Below are 21,561 nucleotides of genomic sequence, written 5' to 3'. Positions count from 1 at the left end.
AAAAATATTCAGGAAATCTGGGACACTATGAAAATACCAAATCTAAAAACAAAGAAAGACTGTTAAAAACTGAAAGGAAAAGGACCAAATAACATATGAAGGCAGACCTATTAGAATTACATCTGACTTTTCAAAAACGATGCTAAAACTCAGAAGGGCCTGGACAGATTTGATGCAGACTCAAAGAGAACACAAGATGCCAGCCCAGATTATTATACCAGCAAAACTTTTACTCATGATAGAGAGAGAAAAATAAGGTATCTCATGATAAAATCAAATTTAAGCAATATCTATCTATAAACCTAGCCATATAGAAGGAGCTAGAGGGAAAAACCGAACCTAAAAAGTCTGACTACACCCAAGAAAACACAGGAAATAAATAATCTCAGACAAGCAAATCAAAAGAAGGAAATTGCATGCTCCGCCCCCAGCATCCACTACCAACAAAATAATAGCAATCAACAACACTGCTCATTGATCTCTCAATATCAAAGGTTTAAATTCCCTCAATAAACAGACATAGATTAACAGAATGGATACGAAAACAGGATCCATCCTTCTGCAATATCCAAGACACATCTTAATATTAAGAATAGACATCACCTCAGCATAAAAAAATAGAAAATGACATTCCAAGCAAATGGGCTGAAAATGTAAGCTAGTGTAGCCATTTTAATATCTGACACAATAGACTTCAAATCAAAACTAAGCAGAAGAGATAGGGAAGGGCATACTCATCAAAGGGAAAATCCACCAAGAGGACATTTCCATTCTTAACATCTATGCCCCAAACACAAGACACCCACATTTGCAAATGAAATGCTTCTACAGCTTAAAGCTGGTATTGATCCTCACAAATTGAAAGTAAGTGACTTTAATACCCCCTTCTCACCAAGAGATTGGGTCATCCAGACAAAACTATACAGAGCAATGCTGGAGCTACCAGATGTTGCAAACCAAATGGACCTAACATATATTTTCAGAACATTCCACCCAAACACAAAAGAATATACATAACTTCTCCCCACCTCATGGAACTTTTTTCGAAATGGGCCATGTACTTGGACACAAAGCAAGTCTCAATAAGGTATGAGCAAATTGAAGTAACACCCTAAATCATATCTGACCAACATGGATTAAAGGTGGGTCTCTGTGGTGATATATTATTTATGAATATATTATTTATGATTTAGTAAAGCTTGCTTGAAGTTTCAGAAAGGTAAACTCAGCCTCAAGCTATAGAGATCAGGCAATGGTGATATACACCTTTAATCCTAGCAGTCAGAATCTAGGAGGTGGTGGTGTACACCTTTAATCCTAGGACTCAGGATTAAAAGGTAGAAGGATCCCTGTGAGTCTATGGCCACTCAAGTCAACACAAGATTGATCCAGTCCTAAAGAGAAACAGCTCACACAAAGATGATCTCAGCACCTGGCATCACACACTTTTAATCCCATCACTAGAGGATGGGATCAGGGTCTTAAGTAGTCAGTATCAGGCATTCATTGTTTAGCCACATTGAGGATAGAAGACATTCAGTCTCAGGATTCTCCAGCCACGGTGAGGAGAGGCAGCAGAGTCAGCCCATTCAGCTATTTTGCTTTTCTGACCTTCAGCTTGAAGTCTGAACCCCAGTATCAGTCTCTGGTCTTTTATTTATCATGTTACAGATATCAACAACAACAGAAAGCTTATAAACTCAGGGAAACCAAAGAAGTCACTATTGAATGATAACAGTTCAAGACAGAAATAAAGAAATTAAAGACTTTCTAGAATTGAATGAAAATGAATACACAACATACCCAAATCTATGGATGTGAAGGAGGTTCTAACAGGTAAGTTCATAGCACTAAGTGCCTACATGAAAAGAATTTGAGAGATCTCTTATAGTAACTTAACAGCACACCTGAAAACCTTAGGACAGAAAGAAGAAATCACACCCAAAAGGAGTAGATGACAAGAAGTGATCAAACTCAGGACTGAAATCAATAAAACACAAACAAACAAACAAACAGATACAAAGAATTAATGAAACAAAGAATTGTTTCTTTGAGAAAACCAAGTAAGATTGACAAACCCTTTTCCAAATCAGAGAGAGAAGATCCACATTAACAAAATCAGAAATAAGAAGGGGACATAACAATACACCATTTCAATTCCCCACCTGAGAACTCTGAGGAAATCTTCAGAGCCAATGAGGACAAACCTTTATTTTCTTCTTTTTAAAAAATTGACCTTGGTTTGTCTTAGACAACTAAACTTCTGGGAAGAGGCCATACAGGGCTCCTCAATGTCATTATTAAGAATACTATTTTTTTTTGTTTTGTTTTCAGATTGAAGTGTTCCTTTCAGTATCCAATGCAGAAATGGGTTAGTGGTCACAAATCTCTTTAATCTGTTTTTACCATGGAAAGTTTTTATTTCTCCTTTAATTTCAACAGACACTTTTACTGGATATAACGGTCTGGGTTGACAATTGTGATCTACCAAAACCTGGAGTATATCTTTCCAGGCCCTTTGGGCTTTAAACATTTCTGTTGAAAATCAGGTGCTGTTCTGCCTTTATAATTGACTTGAACTTTCTTTTTCACAACTTGCAATTGTTAGCATTCAGGCATGCTGGCCTGCCCCTGAGGACCTGGTAGGATGCACTTGCCAGCACGCAAGGAACTCTAACCTGCTCAGGGTCCTGACAATGTCATCAGCCATGTGGCTACACAGCACATGTACTACAACCCCTCATAAAAGGCAGGCCTTACTCATCTCCTGGCTCTCTTCCTCTCTTCTGCAGCTCCTGTCTCCAGAGGCCAGCCTCCTCCTCTCTCTTCTCCCTTTCCCATTCTCCTCCCCCAATAAACTCTCAACATGAGCCCTGCCACACAGTGCCATGAGACTCTACAGGCTCTCCTGTGCTTCCTCCTGCCTGCTGGAAGTCTGAGGCACACTGGGACCCTGTAACCCAGTTTACCCGAGACAGCCTCACTTTTTCAACTAACAGATCACTGGGCCAACCACACAAGACCAACAGAATCAACAGAAACACTGACCCTCTAAGGTCAGTGTAAATGCTTCCCTGGATCCATGGGAGTGACCGTTAAGTGTCTGTCACCCCTCTGGTGTCCTTGGAAATGGAGGAACCATGGTCTTTAAGGCCACCGTTGACCCTCTTCACCCACTTTCCACAAGTAAGGCCTACTCTACTGAGTGTGATTTCTCACCTTTAGCCCCACCTGTAAGTCCTGGTACCAGGCAATCATGGCTCCCTCAGGCTCAGAGTCCTTGATCCCTGTTCTTTGCATGGGTAGGGAAGAGAAGAAGATCTGGAGAGACTTTGGAGAAGAGAAAAACATGATCAAAGTATGTTTGAATTTAAAGATTATTTTAAATGATAGAAATAGAGCAATAATAAAAAGGAAAATATTTTCTATGCCTTCACTATGGTGACTGTAGTCTCTGCTGCCTCTTCCTCCTCCTCCTCCTCCTGTCCTGTGCCTTCATTGATGCCCATAATTCAATCATTAGGTCTTTTCATAGTTTCCAAAAAATCTCCAGTGTTCTGCTCATGTGTTTTTAAATTTTCTTTTTGGCCTTTAATGAGTGATCAAGTTCCTTTATCTTTTCAGCCCTGACTTTCCCCCACATGATCCACTCTGTTGGTGACACTACCTGGCTTATTGGGTTCTACATTTCCAGGATCATTTCAGTTTGGCTTTTCTTCAGCAGTTCTATCACTTTATTAAATTCAATTTTCATATCTTAGATTGACTTGCTTATTTCATTGAGCTCTTTGTTTTTGTTTTCATTGAGTTGTTTGAACATGGTTATAATCATTCTTTTTAAATTCACTGTCTGGAAGATCTTTCAGGTCATCTTATTGGAGTTAATAGTATGTGGTATAGTCAATGTTCTATTTCTGTAAAGAGACACCATGACACAGAAACTCTTATAAAGGAAAAGGTTTAATTGCTTACAGTTTCAGAGTTTTAGTCCATATCAACATGGTGAGAAGCATGGTGCCACCCTAGGTCCCTGGGCTATCTAGTCTCAGGTTCTTGGTTGCCCAAGCAACCACAGGTATGGGTTCCATCTCATGGAGTGGGCCTTAAGTCAAACCAGATACTGGTTGGTTACTCCCACAAACGTTATGCCACCATTGCCCTAGCAGGCAGGACAACATTGTAGATCAGAGGGTTTATGATGTTTCTCTTTTGGTAGTGTGCAGAATACCATTCTTACCAAATACACTAGCTAGAATGTAGGGATGATAGTTCTATGTAGGGAGCAACTAGACTTCCCCATGTTCAATGAGTTGTATATGTGTTGTCTTCACTGATGAGGCCTTGCTGTCAGGTTTTAGAGAGCAACCTATGGATGGATATATATATATATATATATATATATATATATATCAACCCTGGATTGTTAGGTGATTTCCATGGGACCATTTTGGCCAACAACTCAATTATATGTAACTCAATCCTGGTACTGGAAGCTTCATTTGGTGACAAAAGATGTCCAACTGGGGCTCTGTCTTCATTATTTGGCAATTTCAGTTAGATCACCTTCATATATGCATACATTTTAGGAAACTTCTATTGTACTTCTAATTCCATACTACCCCTCAAAAGGCCCTTAATTTTAGTTGTCTCTTTTGTATCCCCTCCCTCATCTCTCTCCCTTTCCCCACTTGATCCTCCCATTACAACCCCTGCCCCATCCATCCATAACTATTGATTCTATTTCCATTTCCTAATGAGATCTGCCTGTACTCCCCAGTACCTTACCCTACCTAACCTCCATGATTATATTATGATAGCTTGATTGTCATTTACTTAACAGCCAATATCCACATGTAAGTGAATGTATGCCATATTTGTCTTTACTGGTTTGAGACACCTCACTCAGGATGATTTTCTTTTTAGTTCCATCCATTTACCTGTGAATTTCATAACTTAAATGTTTTAACAGTGGAGTAATACTCCACTGTGTAAATGTACCACATTTTCTTTATCTAGTCCTCTGTTGAGAGACATCTAGGTTGCTTCCAAATACTGCCTATTATGAATAAAGTAGCAATGAACATGGTTGAGCAAATGTTTTTGTGGTAGGATGAAGTATCTTTTGAGTATCTGCTCAAGAGTGGTATAGCAGCATCTTGAGGAACATGGGTTACCAGCTTCCTGAGGAACTACCACACTGACTTCCATAGTGGCTGTAAAAATTTGCAATACCACTGGTAATGGAGGAGTGTTCTTCATATTCTACATCTTCACGAGCATGAGATGGTTTTATTCTTCATTGATCTTAGCCATTCTGACAGGTGTAAGATGAAATTTCAAAGTAATTTGGATTTGCATTTCTATGATAGCTAAGGATGTTGAACATTTCTTTTAAGTGTTTCTCAGACATTTGCATTTCTTCTTTTGAGAATTCTCTTGTTTAGCTCTGTACCCCCCTTTTTTGTAAATGGGATTATTTGTTTCTTTATATGTAGTTTTTTTTTTTGATGCAAACAGCTCGAGGCTTTATTGTTTAATGAGCTAACCCATGTTAGCTCAGGTCTTTCATCTTCCCACCATGGTGGATGGCTAGAAAAGACAGCTCGAAGCAGCTGCATAGAGATCTTATAGGGCAGCTTAAGGGGAGTGTCTAGGGGTACGCACAGGCTCAGGATTGGTGTGCCTCCAGGCTTGGAGGGTTTGCCCTGTGTTGATTGGTCAACTGGTTGTTATGGCCCATAGGCCCTCCCAGGGTGGTTGCTATGCTCTGCGTGTCATTGCTGTGCACTTGTCCGTAAAGCATACCCAGAGCCGTAAAGCATAGCCCCACCAGCTAACTTCTGGTTAGTTCCTTGCCACGAGGCAGGCATCTGACCTAGTGACTAAGGCAAGGCCAGACAAGCACGTGTTCGGCTGTTATGGCTGCGGAAATGGGGAGCTGGTCCCTTCATTCCCCCATTTTCTTTTTTGGAAATTCCACTCATGGAATTGCTGTCTCTCCCATGCCACCATCAGGGAGTGAGAGGTATTGGCATCCCCTATGTTAAGGGAGTTCCTTCTGACTTAGCATTTCAACCAGGGAAAATAGGTGACGTATTCTTTCCTAGGCTACTTCCTGCTGACTTTGGTATGAAGTTAGGGACCCAAGAAGGCTAAAATGCTAGTCAAAAGCAAAAAAAGGGATTTAGGCAATGAGGAATCCATCAAGAGCTTCTGGTTGGCAGACTCTGTTGCAGAGACAGGGGGTGTCCACATCAGCTGGACTGGTTCACATCCACAGCATGCCCAGGGTTCGCAATCTACTTAGGAACAGCCTGTAGTCAGCAACTGATACTCAGATGTGTCTGCCAGAAGCAGAAACCTGTTTAAGACATGTTTAAACTAGGAACAGAAGTTAAAACTTATTTATTGAAGCCCACAGTGCAGACAAAGCAGATATCTGGATATCTGTTCAAACAGCAGGAACATATTTATAATTTTGGGTCCTAGCAAAAACTACAGATTTGGGCTAGAAGCATGCACATTTTTCTTCTGTCCAGAGAGCCAGGTATGGATTGGACAGAGGTGCCTTTGGCCTGATGAAAAGCCCTTTAAGTTTATACTTAGATGACAACCAAAATAAACCTAAAAACCTTGAGCTTGTGCCTGAACAGTAGATAGTCATTACTTTATCAGCTAACATGCTGACTATAGTCTATAGTGGATCTGACTGTCTGATGCTGTCAAGCTGACAACCATTAATATTTCAGAGATCTGAGAAGGGTGTATTTTAACCAAATCTATTAAAAAGTGACAGAAGCCAGTTAGAAGCCAGTCCATACACAGTTAGCCATATCCAAGTCTCTCCATTATCGCTGGAGGCAGATGTCTTAAAGAACAGCAATCTTCGCCAGGCCTATAAGGTGAGAGTTTTTTCTCTCTGTGGAAGAGGGACATGGAAAAGACTGACCTTGTTTTGTCTAGGCAAAGGGGTACAATCAATTTTCCAGTGTTCAGCAGCTTTGTCCACAGTCTTGGCCAGGTCCTGGCAGACAGCAGGTAGTTTTTAAAAAATTTCTTTTTATATTTTGGATATTTATCCTCTATCAGATGAGGAATTCATAAAAATCTTTTCCCATCTATATACTGCCACTTTGTCTAAACAATGGTGTTCTTTGCTATATATATATAAGCTTTTCAGTTTTGTGAGGTTCCATTTATTAATTGTTGACCTTAGTGCTCATGCTAATGATGTTCTTTTCAGAAAGTCTTGTCCTATGCCAATGCATTCAAGGCTATTCCTCACCTCTTCTATTACACTCAGTGTATCCAGTTTTATATTGCAATCTTCGATTTATTTATAGTTGAGTGTTGTGCAGGGTGATAACTATGGATCTATTTGCATTTTCTACATGCAGACATTCAGTTTGACCTGTATCATTTTTGAAGATTTTTGTTTCTCCAGTGTATATTTCTAGCTCCTTTATACAAAAGCAGGTGTCCACAGGTGTGTATATTTATGTCTGTGTCTTCAGTTTGATTCCATTGATTCACGTGTCTGTTTTTGTGGCAATATCATGGCATTTTTATTATAGCACTTGAAATAATGGGTGGTGACACCTCCAGCAGTTCTTTTATTATTTAGGATTGTTAGAGCAATTGTGGGATTTTTGTGTTTTCAAATGAAGCTGAAGATTGTCCTTTAAATATCTGTGAGTAAGTGTGCTGGAATCTTGATAGGGGTTGTATTGTGTTGTAGATTGCTTTTGGCAGGATAGCTATTTTTTTACTATGTTAATTCTACCCATTCATAAGCAGGGCATGGGGGATTTCCATCTTTTGATAGCTTCTTCAAGTTTTGAAGTTTTTTTTTTTTTTTTTTTTTTTTTAAATCATACTTGACTTTCACTTCCTTGCTTAGAGTTAACCCAAGGTATTTTTTTTTTTTTTTTTTTTTTTTTTTTTACCTATTCCAGGCTATTATGAAAAGTGTTCTTTCCTTGATTTCTTTTCCAGGCTATTGTCACTTGTTTACAGGAGGACTACTGATTTTAGTGTGTTAATTTTGTATTGAGCTCCTCTGGTGAAAGTGTTTATCAGCTTAGGACATAGGAGTTTCCCTGTGCAATTTTTAGGGAAATATGTATAGTATCATATCATCTGCAAATAAAGATACTTTAACTTTTTCCTTTCCAATTTGTACCCTCTTGATCTCCTTCAATTGTCTTATTGCTCTATCTAAGACTCCAAGTACTATGTTTCAAATAACCAATATGATGATGAACTTTAAGGAATTGGAAAAATAATAACAAACCAATAATAATGAAAACCTATACACAGACATCTCTTGTCCTGACTACACAGTCCCAAATAACCACTATGAGGCTTACATTAATTGTAAATGCTTGGCCAATAGCTCAAGATTATTACTAACTAGCTCTTAATTTTAAGTTAATCCACATTCCTTATTTGAGCCTTTGCCATGTGGTGGTACCTTTATTAGCATGGCATGTTTGTCTCCTGCTCCCTTTGCATATGCTGGTGACTCTTCTGACTCTACCCTTCCTCATCCCATCATTCTCAGTTTGACTTTCCAGCCTAACTCTATACTATTCAGCTATTGGCCAGTCAGCTTGTTTATTAAACCAATCACAGCAAAAAATTTTCACAGTGTACAAAAGGATTTTCTACAGCATTTCCCCCTTTTTTGTCTAATAAAAATGAAGTTTTAAACTTTAGTGTAGCAAGATTATATGCAACAAAACCATTTATCAAGTAAGAATCATAGTTACAATATCCATTTGTATCTGGAAAAATCAGAGAAAATATTTCATTATCTATCTTATCTTTTGAGTCCAAAGTTTTATACCTAATTTGTTTTTTATTATAACTAAAGAAAACTATAATTATAACTATCTAGTTTTCAATTTCATTGAAGACTCCAGAGGGATAAAATGTTTTCTAATGACAGGGACATCAGGTTGTCTGGACAGTCACCCAAAGTTCCTCTGCAACTTTGGGGATCCAACTCTGGCCTACAGGCCTAGCATATTTGACAGACTGTTTTTTTTTTAATTAGAAACAAGCTTCTTGTCAGTCAATCCCCGTTTCCTCTCCCTCCCCTCCTCCCCTACCCCCTACTAACCCCCTATAGCATCCCCTGTCTGCTTCCCAGGGAGAGTGAGGCCTTCCATGGGGGATATTCAATGTCTGTCATATCATTTGGAGCAGGGCCTAGGTCCTCCCCCATGTGTTTAGGCTGAGAGAGTATCCATCTATGTGTAATGGGATATCAAAGTCTATTAATATACTAGGGATAAATACTGATCCACTGCCAGAGGCCCCATAGATTTCCCAGGCCTCTTAAATGACACTCATGTTCAGGGGGTCTGGATCAGTCCTATGCTGGCCTCTCACCCATCAGTCTGGGGTCCTGAAGCTCCCCCTTGTTCAGGTCAGCTGTTTCTGTGGGTTTCTCCAGCCTGGTCTTGACCCCTTTGCTCATCACTCCTCCCTCTCTGCAACTGGATTCCAGGAGTTTGGCTCAGGGTTAAGCTGTGGTTGTCCTCTTCTGCTTCCATCAGATACTGGATGAAGGCTGTAGGATATCATAAGGTAGTCATCAATCTCATCATCGGGGAAGGGCATTTAAGGTAGCCTCTCCAATATTACTTAGAATCTTAGGTGGGATCATCCTTGTAGATCTCTGGACATTTCCCTAGTGGCAGATTTCTCTTTAAACCTATAATGGCTCCCTTTATTATGGTATCTCTTTTCTTACTGTCTTTATTCTTCCTCTGACTCAATCTTCCTGCTCCCTCATGACCTCCTCTCCCCTCCTCCTCGCCCCTTCTCTTTCTCCTAACTCCCGCTTCCTTTCCTCCATGCTTCCAATTATCTCAGGAGAACTTGTCCATTTCCCCTTCTCCAGGGGACCATGCATATCTCTCTTAGGGTCCTCTGTGTTTATCTAGCTTCTCTGGAGGCATGGATTTTAGGCTAGTAATCCTTTACTCTATGTCTAAAATCCATATGTGAGTGAGTTCATACTATATTTGTCTTTTTGTGACTGGGTTACCTCACTCAGGATAGTTACTTTATCCATTCTTCCATTGAGGGGAATCTAGGTTCTTCACATCCTCTCCAGCATAAACTGTCATTGGTGTTTTTGATTTTAGCCATTTTGATAGGAGCAAGATGGTATCTCAGAGTTGTTTTGATTTGCATTTCCCTGATGGCAAAACATGTTGAATAATTTCTTAAGTGTCTTAGCCATTTTAGATTCCTCTATTGAGAATTCTCTTTTAGTTCTGTACCCCATTTTTTTAATTGGATTATTCAGTGTTTTGGAGATTAGCTTCTTGAGTTCTTTGTATATTTTGGAAATCAACCCTCTGTCAGATGTGGGGTTGGTGAATATCTTTCCCATTCTGTGGGCTGCCGTTTTGTCTTGTTGACCATGTCCTTTGTCCTACAGAAGCTTCTCTGTTTTAGGAGATCCCATTTATTGTCAATCTCAGTGTGTGCACTACTAGTATTATTTTCAGGAAGTGGTCTCTTATACCAATTCATTCAAGGGTACCTCCTACTTTCTCTTCTAAGAGGTTCAGTGTGGCTATATTTGTGTTGAGGTCTTTGATCCATTTGGAATTAAGTTTGGAATCAGGGATGATGATGCCTCCAGAAGTTCTGTATTGTACAGGGTTGTTTTGGCTATCCTGGGTCTTTTGTTTTTCCATGTAAAGTTGAGTATTGTTCTTTCTAAGTTTGTACAGAACTGTGCTGGGATTTTGATGGGGATTGCATTGAATCTATAGATTGCTTCTGGCAAGATTGCCATTTTCACTATGTTTACCTATCCAAGAGCAAGGGAATTTTTCCACTTTCTGGTATCTTCTTTAATTTCTTTACTGTAGAGTGGATAAAGAAAATGTGGTACATTTACACAATGGAGTACTACTCAGCAGAAAAAAATAATAGAATGTTGAAATTTGTAGTCAAATGCATCGCACTACAAGAAACCATCCTGAGTGCGGTAACCCAGTAACAAAAGGACAAAAATAGTATGTACTCACTCATTTATGGATTTTAGACATGGAGCAGGGGATTGTCAGCCTACAATCCCACCACCAGAGAGTTTGGGAAACAGGGAGGACCCTAAGAGAGTCATGCATGGTACCCTAAAGAAGGGGAATGTTACAGGATCTCCTGAGCAAATTGGGAGCATGGGGGAGGGGAGAGGGAGCTGGGAGAAAGAGAAGGGGGGAAGAGGAGGGGAGAGGAGGACATGGGAGACCAGGAGGGTTGAGTCAGGGGAAGAATAGAGGAGAGCAAGATAAGAGACATTATAATAGAGGGAGCCATTATAGTTTTAAAGAGAAATCTGCCACTAGGGAGATCTACAAGGATGACACCAACTGGCAATCTAAACAATAGTGGAGAGGCTACCTTAAATGCCCTTCCCAGATAATGAGATTGATGACTACCTTATATGCCATCCTAGAGCCTTCATCCAGTGGCTGATGGAAGCAGAGGCAGGTACCCACTGCTAAACACTGAACTGAACTCCTGGAACCCAGTTGCAGAGAGGGAGGAGTGATGAGCAAAGGGGTCAAGACCAGGCTGGTGAAACCTACAGAAATAAACAGCTGACCTGAACAAGGGGGAGCTTCAGGACCCCAGACTGATGGGTGAGAGGCCAGCATAGGACTGATCTAAATCCCCTGAATGTGGGTGTCAGTGAGGTGGCCTTGGAAATCTATGGGGCCTCAGGTAGTAGATTGGTATTTATCCCTGGCACATGAATGGACTTTGGGAGCCCATTCCACATGGAGGGAAGATCTCTCAGTCTGGACACATGGGAGAGGCCCTTCTTGGGATATGACAGACTTTGAAGATCCCCCATGGATGGCCTCACCCTCCTTAGGGAACAGAGGGAGATGGGGTGGGGGCTTGGGTGGGTTGGTGAGGGGCGGGAGAGGAGGGAGCTGGAATTGACATCTGAAGCAAGCTTGTTACTAATTAAAAAATATTTGGGTGGTTTGAGAAAGGGTTCCTCTGTATTGCTTTGGAGGTTGTCCTGGAACTCGCTCAGTAGACTAGGCTGGCCTCTAACTCACAGAAATCCACCTGCCTCTGCCTCCTGACTGCTGGGATTAAAGGCGTGTGCCGCCAACACTCAGCTTAAACATTCTTTCAGAGTGTCCCATAAGTTTGGGTATGTTGTGTCTCCATTCTCACTGAATTCTAGGAAGTCTTTAATTTCTTTTTTTATTTCTTCCTTGACCCAGGCATGGTGCAATTGCGCATTATTCAATTTCCATGAGTTTGTAGGGTTTTTGCAATTTGTGTTGTTGTTGAATTTTAACTTTTAAGCATGGTGGTCTGGTGAGATACAGGGGGTTATTCCATTTTTTTTTGTACTTCTTGAGATTTGCTATATTGCCTAGTATGTGGTCGATTTTAGAGAAGGTTCCGTGTGGTGCTGAGAGGAAGTTACATTCTTTTGTGTTTGGATGGACTGTTCTATCGATGTCTGTTAAACCCAATTGGGTCATAACGTCTATTAGTTCCTTTGTTTCTTTGTTACGTTTCTGTCTGGTGCTTCTGTCTAGTGGTGGGAGTGGGGTGTTGAAGTTTCCCTCTATAAGTATGTGAGGTTTTATGTTGGATTTGAATTTTAGTAATATTTCTTTTATGAATGTGGATGCCTTTGTATTGGGGGCATAGATGTTCAGAACTGAGACCTCATCTTGGATTTCTCCTGTGATGAATATGAAATGTCCTCCTCCATCTCTTTTGATTGATTTTAGTTTAAAGTCTAATATGTTAGATATAGGATTGCTACACCCACTTGTTTCTTGTGTCCATTTGATTAGAAAATCTTTTCCCAACCCTTAACTATGAGGTACCATCTGTCTTTGAGTTAATGTATTTCTTGTATGCAGCAGAAGAATGGATTCTGTCTTTGTATCCATTCTGTTAGCCTGTGTTTTTTTTATAGGAATGTTAAGACCATTAACATTGAGGGATATTAATGACCATTGATTGTTCATTCTTGTTTGTTTTGGATTTGTTGTTTTTGTTGTTGGTATTGTGTATGGATTTCCACCCCTTTTTTTCTTTTGGCTGTTGGTATAGTAGGATTATCTATTGTGTATGTTTTTGTTGGTGTAGTTAACTTCCTTGGGTTGGAGTTTTCCTTCCAGAACTTTCTGTAGGGCTGGATTAGTGGATATATATTGTTGAAATCTGGTTTTGTCATCATGGAATATCTTGTTTTCTCCATCTCTAGTGATTGAATACTTTGCTGGGTATAGTAGTATATCTGTGGTCTCTTAATGTTGGTATGATATCTATCCAGGACCTTCTGGCTTTTAGTTTCCATGGAGAAGTCAGGTGTAATTCTGATAGTTTTGCCTTCATATATTACTTGGATTTTCCCCTTTGCTGCTCTTAATATTCTTTCTTTATTCTGTATTTTTGGGGTTTTGATTACTATGTGGTGAGGGGGCTTCTTTGTGGTCCACTCTATTTGGTGTTCTGTAAGCTTCTTGTACTTTCATTGGCTTGTTTTTCTTTAGGTTGGGAAAGTTTTCTTTTATGATTTTGTCAAATATGTTTTCTGCACCTTAAAGTTGGGTTTCTTCACCTTCTTCTATACCTATTATTCTCAGGTCTGGTCTTTTCACGGTGTCCCATATTTCCTGGATATTTTGTGTTAAGGATTTGTTGGACTTAAGATTTTCTTTGGTCAGTGAATCTATTTCTCCTAGTGTATCTTCAGTATCAGAATCTTCAGACTCTCTCTTCCATCTCTTGTATTCTGTTGGTTATACTTGCATCTGTAGTTCCTGGTCATTTACCCAGCTTTTCTATTTCCAGCATTCCCTCAGTTTGTGTTTTCTTTATTGTCTCTATTTCAATTTTCAGGTCTTGAAAAGTTTGAATTGTTTCCTTTGTCTGTTTGATTGCTTTTTCTTTTCTTTCTTTAGAGATTTGGTGATTTCTTATATTTCTTGGTCTGTTTTTTTCTTCCATTTCTTTAAGAGATTATCTTAATCCTCTTTGAGGGCCTCTATCATTTTCATGAAGTTGTTTTTAAGGTCATTCTCTTCTGCTTCATCTGCAGTGATATGTTCAGGTGTTGCTGGTATAGACTCCCTAGATTCTGGTTGTGTAATATTGGTTTTTCTGTTATTGAATGTGTTTTTATATTGTCTTCTTCCCAACCCTTCTTCCAGTGGGTGCAGGTGGAGTTTCTTCCTCTCCTGGTGAAAATGGGTTCAAGGTTCCCTTCTGGTGAGTACAAGCAAATACTCTGATGGTTCTTCTCTTCCTGGTGGTGGAGGTGGGACTAGTACCAGGACATTGGCAGACCCTCAATAGGTTGTTCTGCTGGGATGGGTTCCCCATGTGCAGGCCCCAAGTCTCAGGTGGCTCTGAGTGCACCAGAAACAGGCCCATGCTTTTGACAGACTTTTTTGAGAAGCAGGGAATTTTGAAGGACTTTTCTTGGTAAGGGTTGACAGTCACCTTTTTTATTTGCATCCTGCTCATCCAGTTTGGAGATTAACTGTCAGTAATTGAGGCGAAGACAGTTTCTTTGCCCATATGGATAACTTTTGCCACAAAGAAAACAAACTCCATATGGAGTTTCTTTGATGCCCACCATCTTCCTTTGAAGTTGTTTGGTATTACCTGAAGCAGATGTGTCTCACTGTCAAAACAAGACTAAATTATTAAACATTATTAATACTATATTCTGTAGATCTTTGAAATGTTTGAAGATTACCTATTCATCTGACACATATCTCTGTATACTTAGAACACTTAACTAACACGACTGTATGTTTGATTATTATAGATGACTAAATATTAACTCATACTTCTTAATTCAGCTGCATAAACATAATATCTTAAACAAGAGCAGAAATATACATACAGTATAACCAAATTAATTTTAAATTTGTTTCAATAGAGTAAAATCTACACCAATGTAAAATAGTTTGAGATTGACAGTTGTTTTTTAGATTAAAGTAGATTCAATAATCTATCTCTCTCTACCATTTCTATATCATATCCTCTTTTCATCTTTTAGAAAGAGATCTCTGAATTTAATTTTTTGTTAGTCTTTTCTTGACTATGACCAATAACAGTATGTAAGCAACCCCCTTATATGAAAACAAACATTTATAATCAATATTTTGGGAATGTGAGCATAGTTTTCTAAACTACTTTCTGCTGATTGGGAGCACTAGTAATCTTTGGGGGATCCTGAGAAAATCACAATAATTATAAATAATATAATACATATCATATATAGTACTATCTCTGGGGTAAAGCCAACTTGGTCATAATGAACACCATGGGTAGGGGCTCAGTAAAACATTTTTGAATGAATGATAGAGAAGTGCCCTGTAAGTTACCATGATGAGGATTAGCTAGCCTTTGGCTCTTTACCCAACATTTACCTTACAACTGCTTAATGTATATCTTACAAGATAAACATCCTCCTGCTACCAGAAATTTGCAAAGCTGGCCTCTGATGCAGAGGTAGTGCCAATGGGAATGGGAACATGAAGGTTTTGAAGTATTTGGGAGACCCTAAGAGAATTCACTTATTACAAAAACAATACACATTTACTACGTATTTAAAAATAATAAGACCATGTAAAGTATGGGGCAGAAAGTTGTGGTGACTTTATTTTCATTTTATTTATTTATTTTTAAATTATGTTTTATTTTAGAGGAACTCATATTTACATATCCTCCCCCCATTCCCTCGCCCTCTCATCCTCCTATGTTCCCCACCAATCTCCCAATCCATCCCACAACTCCTCCCCAGGGATAGTGAGGCCCTCCACGGGGGACCTTCAAAGTCCCCCATTTGGGGGAGGGCCTAGGCCTTCCTTGCTGTATCTGGGCTGCAATAGAATCCCTCCATAGAGAATGGGCTCCTAAAGTCCATTTGTGTTCTAGGGATAAAGACTGGCTCCACTGTAAGAGGTCCCATAGACTGTCTTGGCCTCCTAAGTCATGGTGACTTAACATTCACTATTGAAATTATTGTGACAGAAATATACATGGGGAAGAATTCAGATGTCATGGAACTCTATCAGTGGGTGAAAGGTTACTTTCTCTAATTTTAAGTCTGTTCTCTTGAGAAATTGCTGTTACTTGCTTGGAATGAATTTTAGGCTTTCCATTAGAATGTATGTTCACTAAATGCACCATTTTAATGGCTGGTTACTAGCCCACTTTAGAAATATGCCATACTTCATTTATGCTATCCTTACTCATGGACATTTGAATAAGTTTTTGTTCAGATGTTCCTTTATTTTATATACTTTTTGTAGTCTTTCATGTACTTCTGTGTATAAATGTTAGGAGTAGAAATGTTAGTTTATTTAGGACAAAAGTAGGGATAATCACTTAATCAACTTGTGGGTCGAGACCCTTGTTTGTGTTGAACAACCCTTTCACAGGACCATCAAAAAGCACACACATTTTTCAATCATGATGGATAACAGTAGCAAAATTCCAGTTGTGAAGTATCAACAGAATAATTTTATGATTGGGGGTCACCCAATCACGATGAGCTGTATTAAAGGGCATTGGCTTTAAGAGGGTGAGAACCACTGCTAAATTAAAGGGTCATAGCATTAGGAAGGCTGGGCATCACTGATTTTTAAAGCAAAAGGCAGAGCCCTCAACTTCTGACCATTTTTGGAGAATTTCCCTGTTCTTTTTAGTGGCTGCAATAAAGAATGAAAATGAGTTGTTCACACAATTCACTGTGTTCTGAAAGGCAGATAGATGTTTGGGCAGAGCCAGTGGAATAAGCACCAAAGAGAAGCAGAGGTCAGTTCAGGTAAGAGCAGGCTGTGATAAAGACCTGGCCACCTCCATATCTATCTGGAACATCAGATGTTGTTTTCTGGAAAGGGCATGGACCAAGTGCCAAAGGGTGGGAGAATTTGGATAAGTACCAGTCTGGTACACATACTCTTGAAAGACTAGGGATCACTAGGCTTTCTTGCACGTTCGGGCATTCTGGAAAGTGTGAAAGTACAAGAACAAAGATGGAAGTTTTATCAGATGAGTCCCCTGGCCCCCAAAGGAGACATATGACCCTGTGCAAGTATGATACTATATGCTTTTTGCACAAGATAATGTTTAAAACTGAAGTATTGTCATGCCCACTTAGCAGATGAGGAACCAGAAGAAGAGAAAAGTAATTTGTATGGTTTCATAGCTAGGGAATGGGGAATCTAGATACCCACACTGGGCACATGGATGGCACCAGATAGGCCTGAGCAGGCTACTGAGACATTCTGATTAGGAGATGATATTAGAATGTAGATTTTGACAGGGTGAAGGCTTTGGGGTACAACCACAGCTATCTCCTCACAGAAGAATAGGTGTTGGGGGTTTCTGTGCCCAGATCATGGGCATCTGGAAAGGTTCTGGTTAGGGGCACAGAACCACACAGGTAGTTGACTAATGGTCTGGGCTCCTTTTTAATCAAAAGAAAGAGGGCTTTCCCTTTTAGTTGATCTGACTTCGTTTCTTCTGCTCAGAACCTAAAGGACGTAATTCCTGAAGGGCTTGTGGCCCGATCAGCACTTTCTGTGGGACTTACTGGGCACTTACTGTGTTTGTGGTCCCAGGATAACCCATTGCCTTTTGTATGTTTCAGCTCCATTGTGAATTTCCTCCAAGTCTTGGATATGACATAACACTCTGAGATATTTTACTTGATGCTTACAATTCCAAAAGGAGGGGCAGTTCCTAATGAGGAGATGATGATATCATGATGATTTTTGCAATGAGAGTGCTTCTCTCTTCCATTCCTTCTGTGATGGGGGTAGCTGTGTTGGGATCAGAATTACCAAATATCCATTCCAAAGAATATTGGAACACAGCTAACCTGCCCAATTGCCACTTTGCTGATCTTTAGAGGAACAACACTATCATACAGTCTTTTAATTTGACCATTTATTCATTAGTTTCATAAGGGTTTATTAACTAAGAACAAGGCTTTTTGATAAATGCTGCAGACACAGGAATGGGACTTACTGTTTCCAGCTTTAAACACGCACAAATCATATCAAGGCTGTGAGTCAACCAGTGAGATGACTTGGCAATCTACAGTACCAAGCAATGTTTCTGGTTTTCAGCCCCCAAGTACTGAGGTAAAAGAGACAAGCATTTGCATAATTGTAGAAAGTCCCTAGGTTCAATCAAAGCCATGAGCTCACAGTTTGGTTGCTTAAAATTGTCATTCCCTTTCTTTATGACCTTCAAGGAAAGAAGAAGCCATTGCCCCCAGTCTTCTTATCATGTTATGGTGGTAGCATAATTTCCGAAAACATGCTTTCAGTAGACATCTTATACCCTGTGTCCACAGGAAACATTTGAGTCTCAGCTTCCTCTACTAGCTCCCTTTTGATTGACAAATGTTCTACCTGTCATTAATGATGGAATGTGTGCTTGTCTTCAATAACTAAGAGAGAAACTCAGTCTCAAATTTTTAGGTGGCCCTAGACCTTGGGAGAAAACTAGGAAACAATGGACAATCAAGAGTACTGAGGACCTTAGACAAGTAGAGTCTTTCTAATATTAACACAAGTAGAACTCACTACTTGTAGACCCCAGCTACTGCCAACACAGCTACACATCCTAAATCCCCCTGCTTCTTCACAGGGTACAGACTTGTCATCTCAGGTTGAAGCTGCCAACTGACCAAATCTAGGCCTGGTAGTCAAATTTTAGGTTACAGGGAGACAAGAGAACATGTGAATCAACTCTCATCAGGACACACATAGTTTCTTCAGCACAGTCAAGGGTCCTGATAAAGCCCGAATGACAATGTCCTTTATAAAATAGGGTAACATGTGTATCTCAGAAAGGCAGTTTGGATGACACGTTCTAAGGATATAAAGGGTGGAGACTGACTAAAATCCCTGTAGAACCCAGTAAGATAGAGTTTAATGATTTACTGGATGTAAGGAGGGTTTGAAGGGGTGGGGAGAAGGACTGGAATGAGAGTAGGGAAGGAGAAACTGGGAGGAGATGAGACAGACTGTTTCTGAGCTCCTAGGGTAGGCAGTCTGGAGGAAGAGGGTGTGGTACAGTTTGACGGAACACTGGAGATACTTTTGACTCAGGATGTGAGACTTTCCCAACTTGTGTTTCAGTTTCCCCTTTTATAAGAAGGGGGAGTCCTACTTTTTTTGTTGTTGTTGTCTCAAAAAGTCAGGTGGAGGGCATGTGAAGGCTGAAGCATTGGCATGATGCCAGGCATTGCAATGGGCTTCGTAGTTGTTGTTGTTAGTTATTTGAAGTGCTCCTCAAATCTCTTCAAGTTTATTAGTCAAGGCTCCATAGTTGAGAAATATAAATCAGTTTGACTATAGTTACAGCTACTCATAACAGGTGGGGCAGTGAGGCCCTTAGTTGAAAACAATGTTCCGGGCACACTAATTAGAAATCAAGAAAATGTTTTTATTTTTGCAGATCTGGCTAAGGTGATGTTTTCACTATGTTCCATTTTTACTTTCAGAAACCACCAAATCATAAGTCACTTATACCAGGGAATGACACAGCATTAAGAAGCTCCCACACTCTCATGAGGGCGTCAACCTGGCTTCTTACATAACAAGGACTTTGGCACCTCACCCAGGACTTGGTTGCTTGCCAGTCCTCCATTCCGCAGAAAAAGGCATCAAGATTATGTGGACAGTTGGGTGTGATCCAAGATTAGGGCATGGGACAATATGAAGGCCACACAGCAGGAGGGAGGGCAAATCTTCTGCCTTAGGGAGACCCTGGGAAATTCAAGTTTACATGCAAGTGAATAAGCAAATGCTTGAGATTGCTGGCATTTCCAATTCCATAAGAACATGCTTGAGGGCTACCCTCGTCTAGACCTGTCTTGGATTCTGTGCAACTACAGGGAGCTTGTATCTTCTAGAGTTCTCCGAAGGGTCCTCAGCTCTCTACTAGCCATAAAAAGTGGAGCTGCTCTCAAGAGCCTTTCCTGATGCCCCTGAGGGAAACTGCATGGAGCACTTTAACCTATGAAAAACAGTTTGCATAAGAGAGAGTCTAAAATTTCCTAAGGGGAGATGGACTCAGAGCCAAAAGAGATTAAGATCAACTTTCCATCTGGAGAATCGATGGCCTTGGGTGCCAGCAATGCAGAAACCAGCTAAGTATTTATTAAAGTCCAGCACAAATATTCTGTCCACTTTTTATTCTGCTTTGTTGCATTGAGCACAGGATTCTCATTCACAGAGTCTGGACACGTTTGTAGCACCTGCGGTCACTCTACCTTGCTCCAGTGAAACTAAACTCTTGTGTGTGTCTTAACATTGTGTCACTTTTATGTTATGGAAAATAAGTATTCCAGGAGAATGCTGTTTCTTATATTGCATTGGAAAAGGTGGCTGAATTAATAACACATAATTGAAAACAAACCCATTTTATAAGCATTTGCTCTCCTAGTGCCACTGGGAGAATAGATTTTGACCTTAGTCTTGCAGATAGTTGTTATTGATGTCAGGTATTGTCCTTGGCATTTTCAACACAGTATCAGAATTTCAACAGCAACCCTTCCAAGTGCATGCTATTGCTCCAGAACAGGGATGAGGAAACCTGGGTCAGGGAGGTGATTTGGGCTAGGAAAGGAGGTACAGGGGCCTGGTGGAGCCTACTTGCTATCTCAATCACCAACTCTTTGCTGTTTGTTGGCACTAGGCTGCCTTTCCCTACACAAAGGGGAGAATCCTGTACTGGGGTTTCTTCTGATTTAAGTAATTCAGATAAGATCCAAACCTTCATTAGAAATTTCACTGAGCTTTTTGCCAAATGGCAAGCAATTCTGAAGTGAAATTATACTTTCATGTGAGGGTCAAAGTCTCATAGTTTAGCCTGGCAAGACTATTCAGTGGGTAAAGGTTCTGGTTGCACAAGCCAGATGCTCGGAGTCCAACCCTAGAGACTCACAGAAGAGGAGAGAACTGCATTCCCAATGCTGCCTCCTCTATGGGCACCAATATTAAAGAAAATAAAAAACTCAAAAATCTCATGTTTTTATTTCTTTCCCTGTCTTGGTTTTGTACAACTAATTAGAATGTATCAGGTATGGTTTCCCTTGCCATTTGCTGGCAGACCTTACAAAATGTTGTTGAGAGCAGAACCCAGTCCACACAGGCCTTGTCCTGAGGGTCGAGCAGGGAGATACTCAGTTAAGTAGAAGGTGGCTTTCTTTGGGGGAATTGCCAGCAGTGAAACAGTTTCTATCCTTCTTTTTTGTGCAGAAGAGATGGGTTACCAATGAAGCAGCCCCTGCCTACTTCCCACCCCAGCCCATCAAGAGGAGAGTTTAGGGAGGGAGCAAGCATTTCCCATGCTTATTTCTGAGCTCCCTGTATCAAGAATGGTCCACACACTTCCAAAGCAGTATATTGCCAGTGTTCTCCAGAGCAGGTGTTCTGCAGATGTCAGTGGTGGTCAACAACAGAATGGTCCCATATGCAAGCAGCTTCGGTACTTCTATGGTACTGACACAGATCT

General features: G+C 40.2%; 1 long non-coding RNA gene across 1 annotated transcript in view; it reads left to right on the top strand.

Annotated features, from left to right (window-relative positions):
- The window catches only part of LOC107980315, a 53,803-nt gene extending 32,762 nt beyond the window's left edge, over positions 1-21,041 (top strand). The window contains exons 4-6 of the long non-coding RNA XR_004770064.1: positions 1,672-1,836; positions 14,223-14,280; positions 19,547-21,041. This is a non-coding gene — a long non-coding RNA (uncharacterized LOC107980315). The remainder of the gene's footprint in view (positions 1-1,671; positions 1,837-14,222; positions 14,281-19,546) is intronic.
- The last annotated feature ends 520 nt before the right edge of the window (positions 21,042-21,561 follow it).

The sequence above is a fragment of the Cricetulus griseus genome, chromosome 5 (assembly GCF_003668045.3).
Source record: "Cricetulus griseus strain 17A/GY chromosome 5, alternate assembly CriGri-PICRH-1.0, whole genome shotgun sequence".
In the NCBI taxonomy this organism is placed as follows: Eukaryota; Metazoa; Chordata; class Mammalia; order Rodentia; family Cricetidae; genus Cricetulus; species Cricetulus griseus.
The sequence above is the reverse complement of the archived record's forward strand: the minus strand, read 5'-3'. Positions and strand labels throughout refer to the sequence as shown.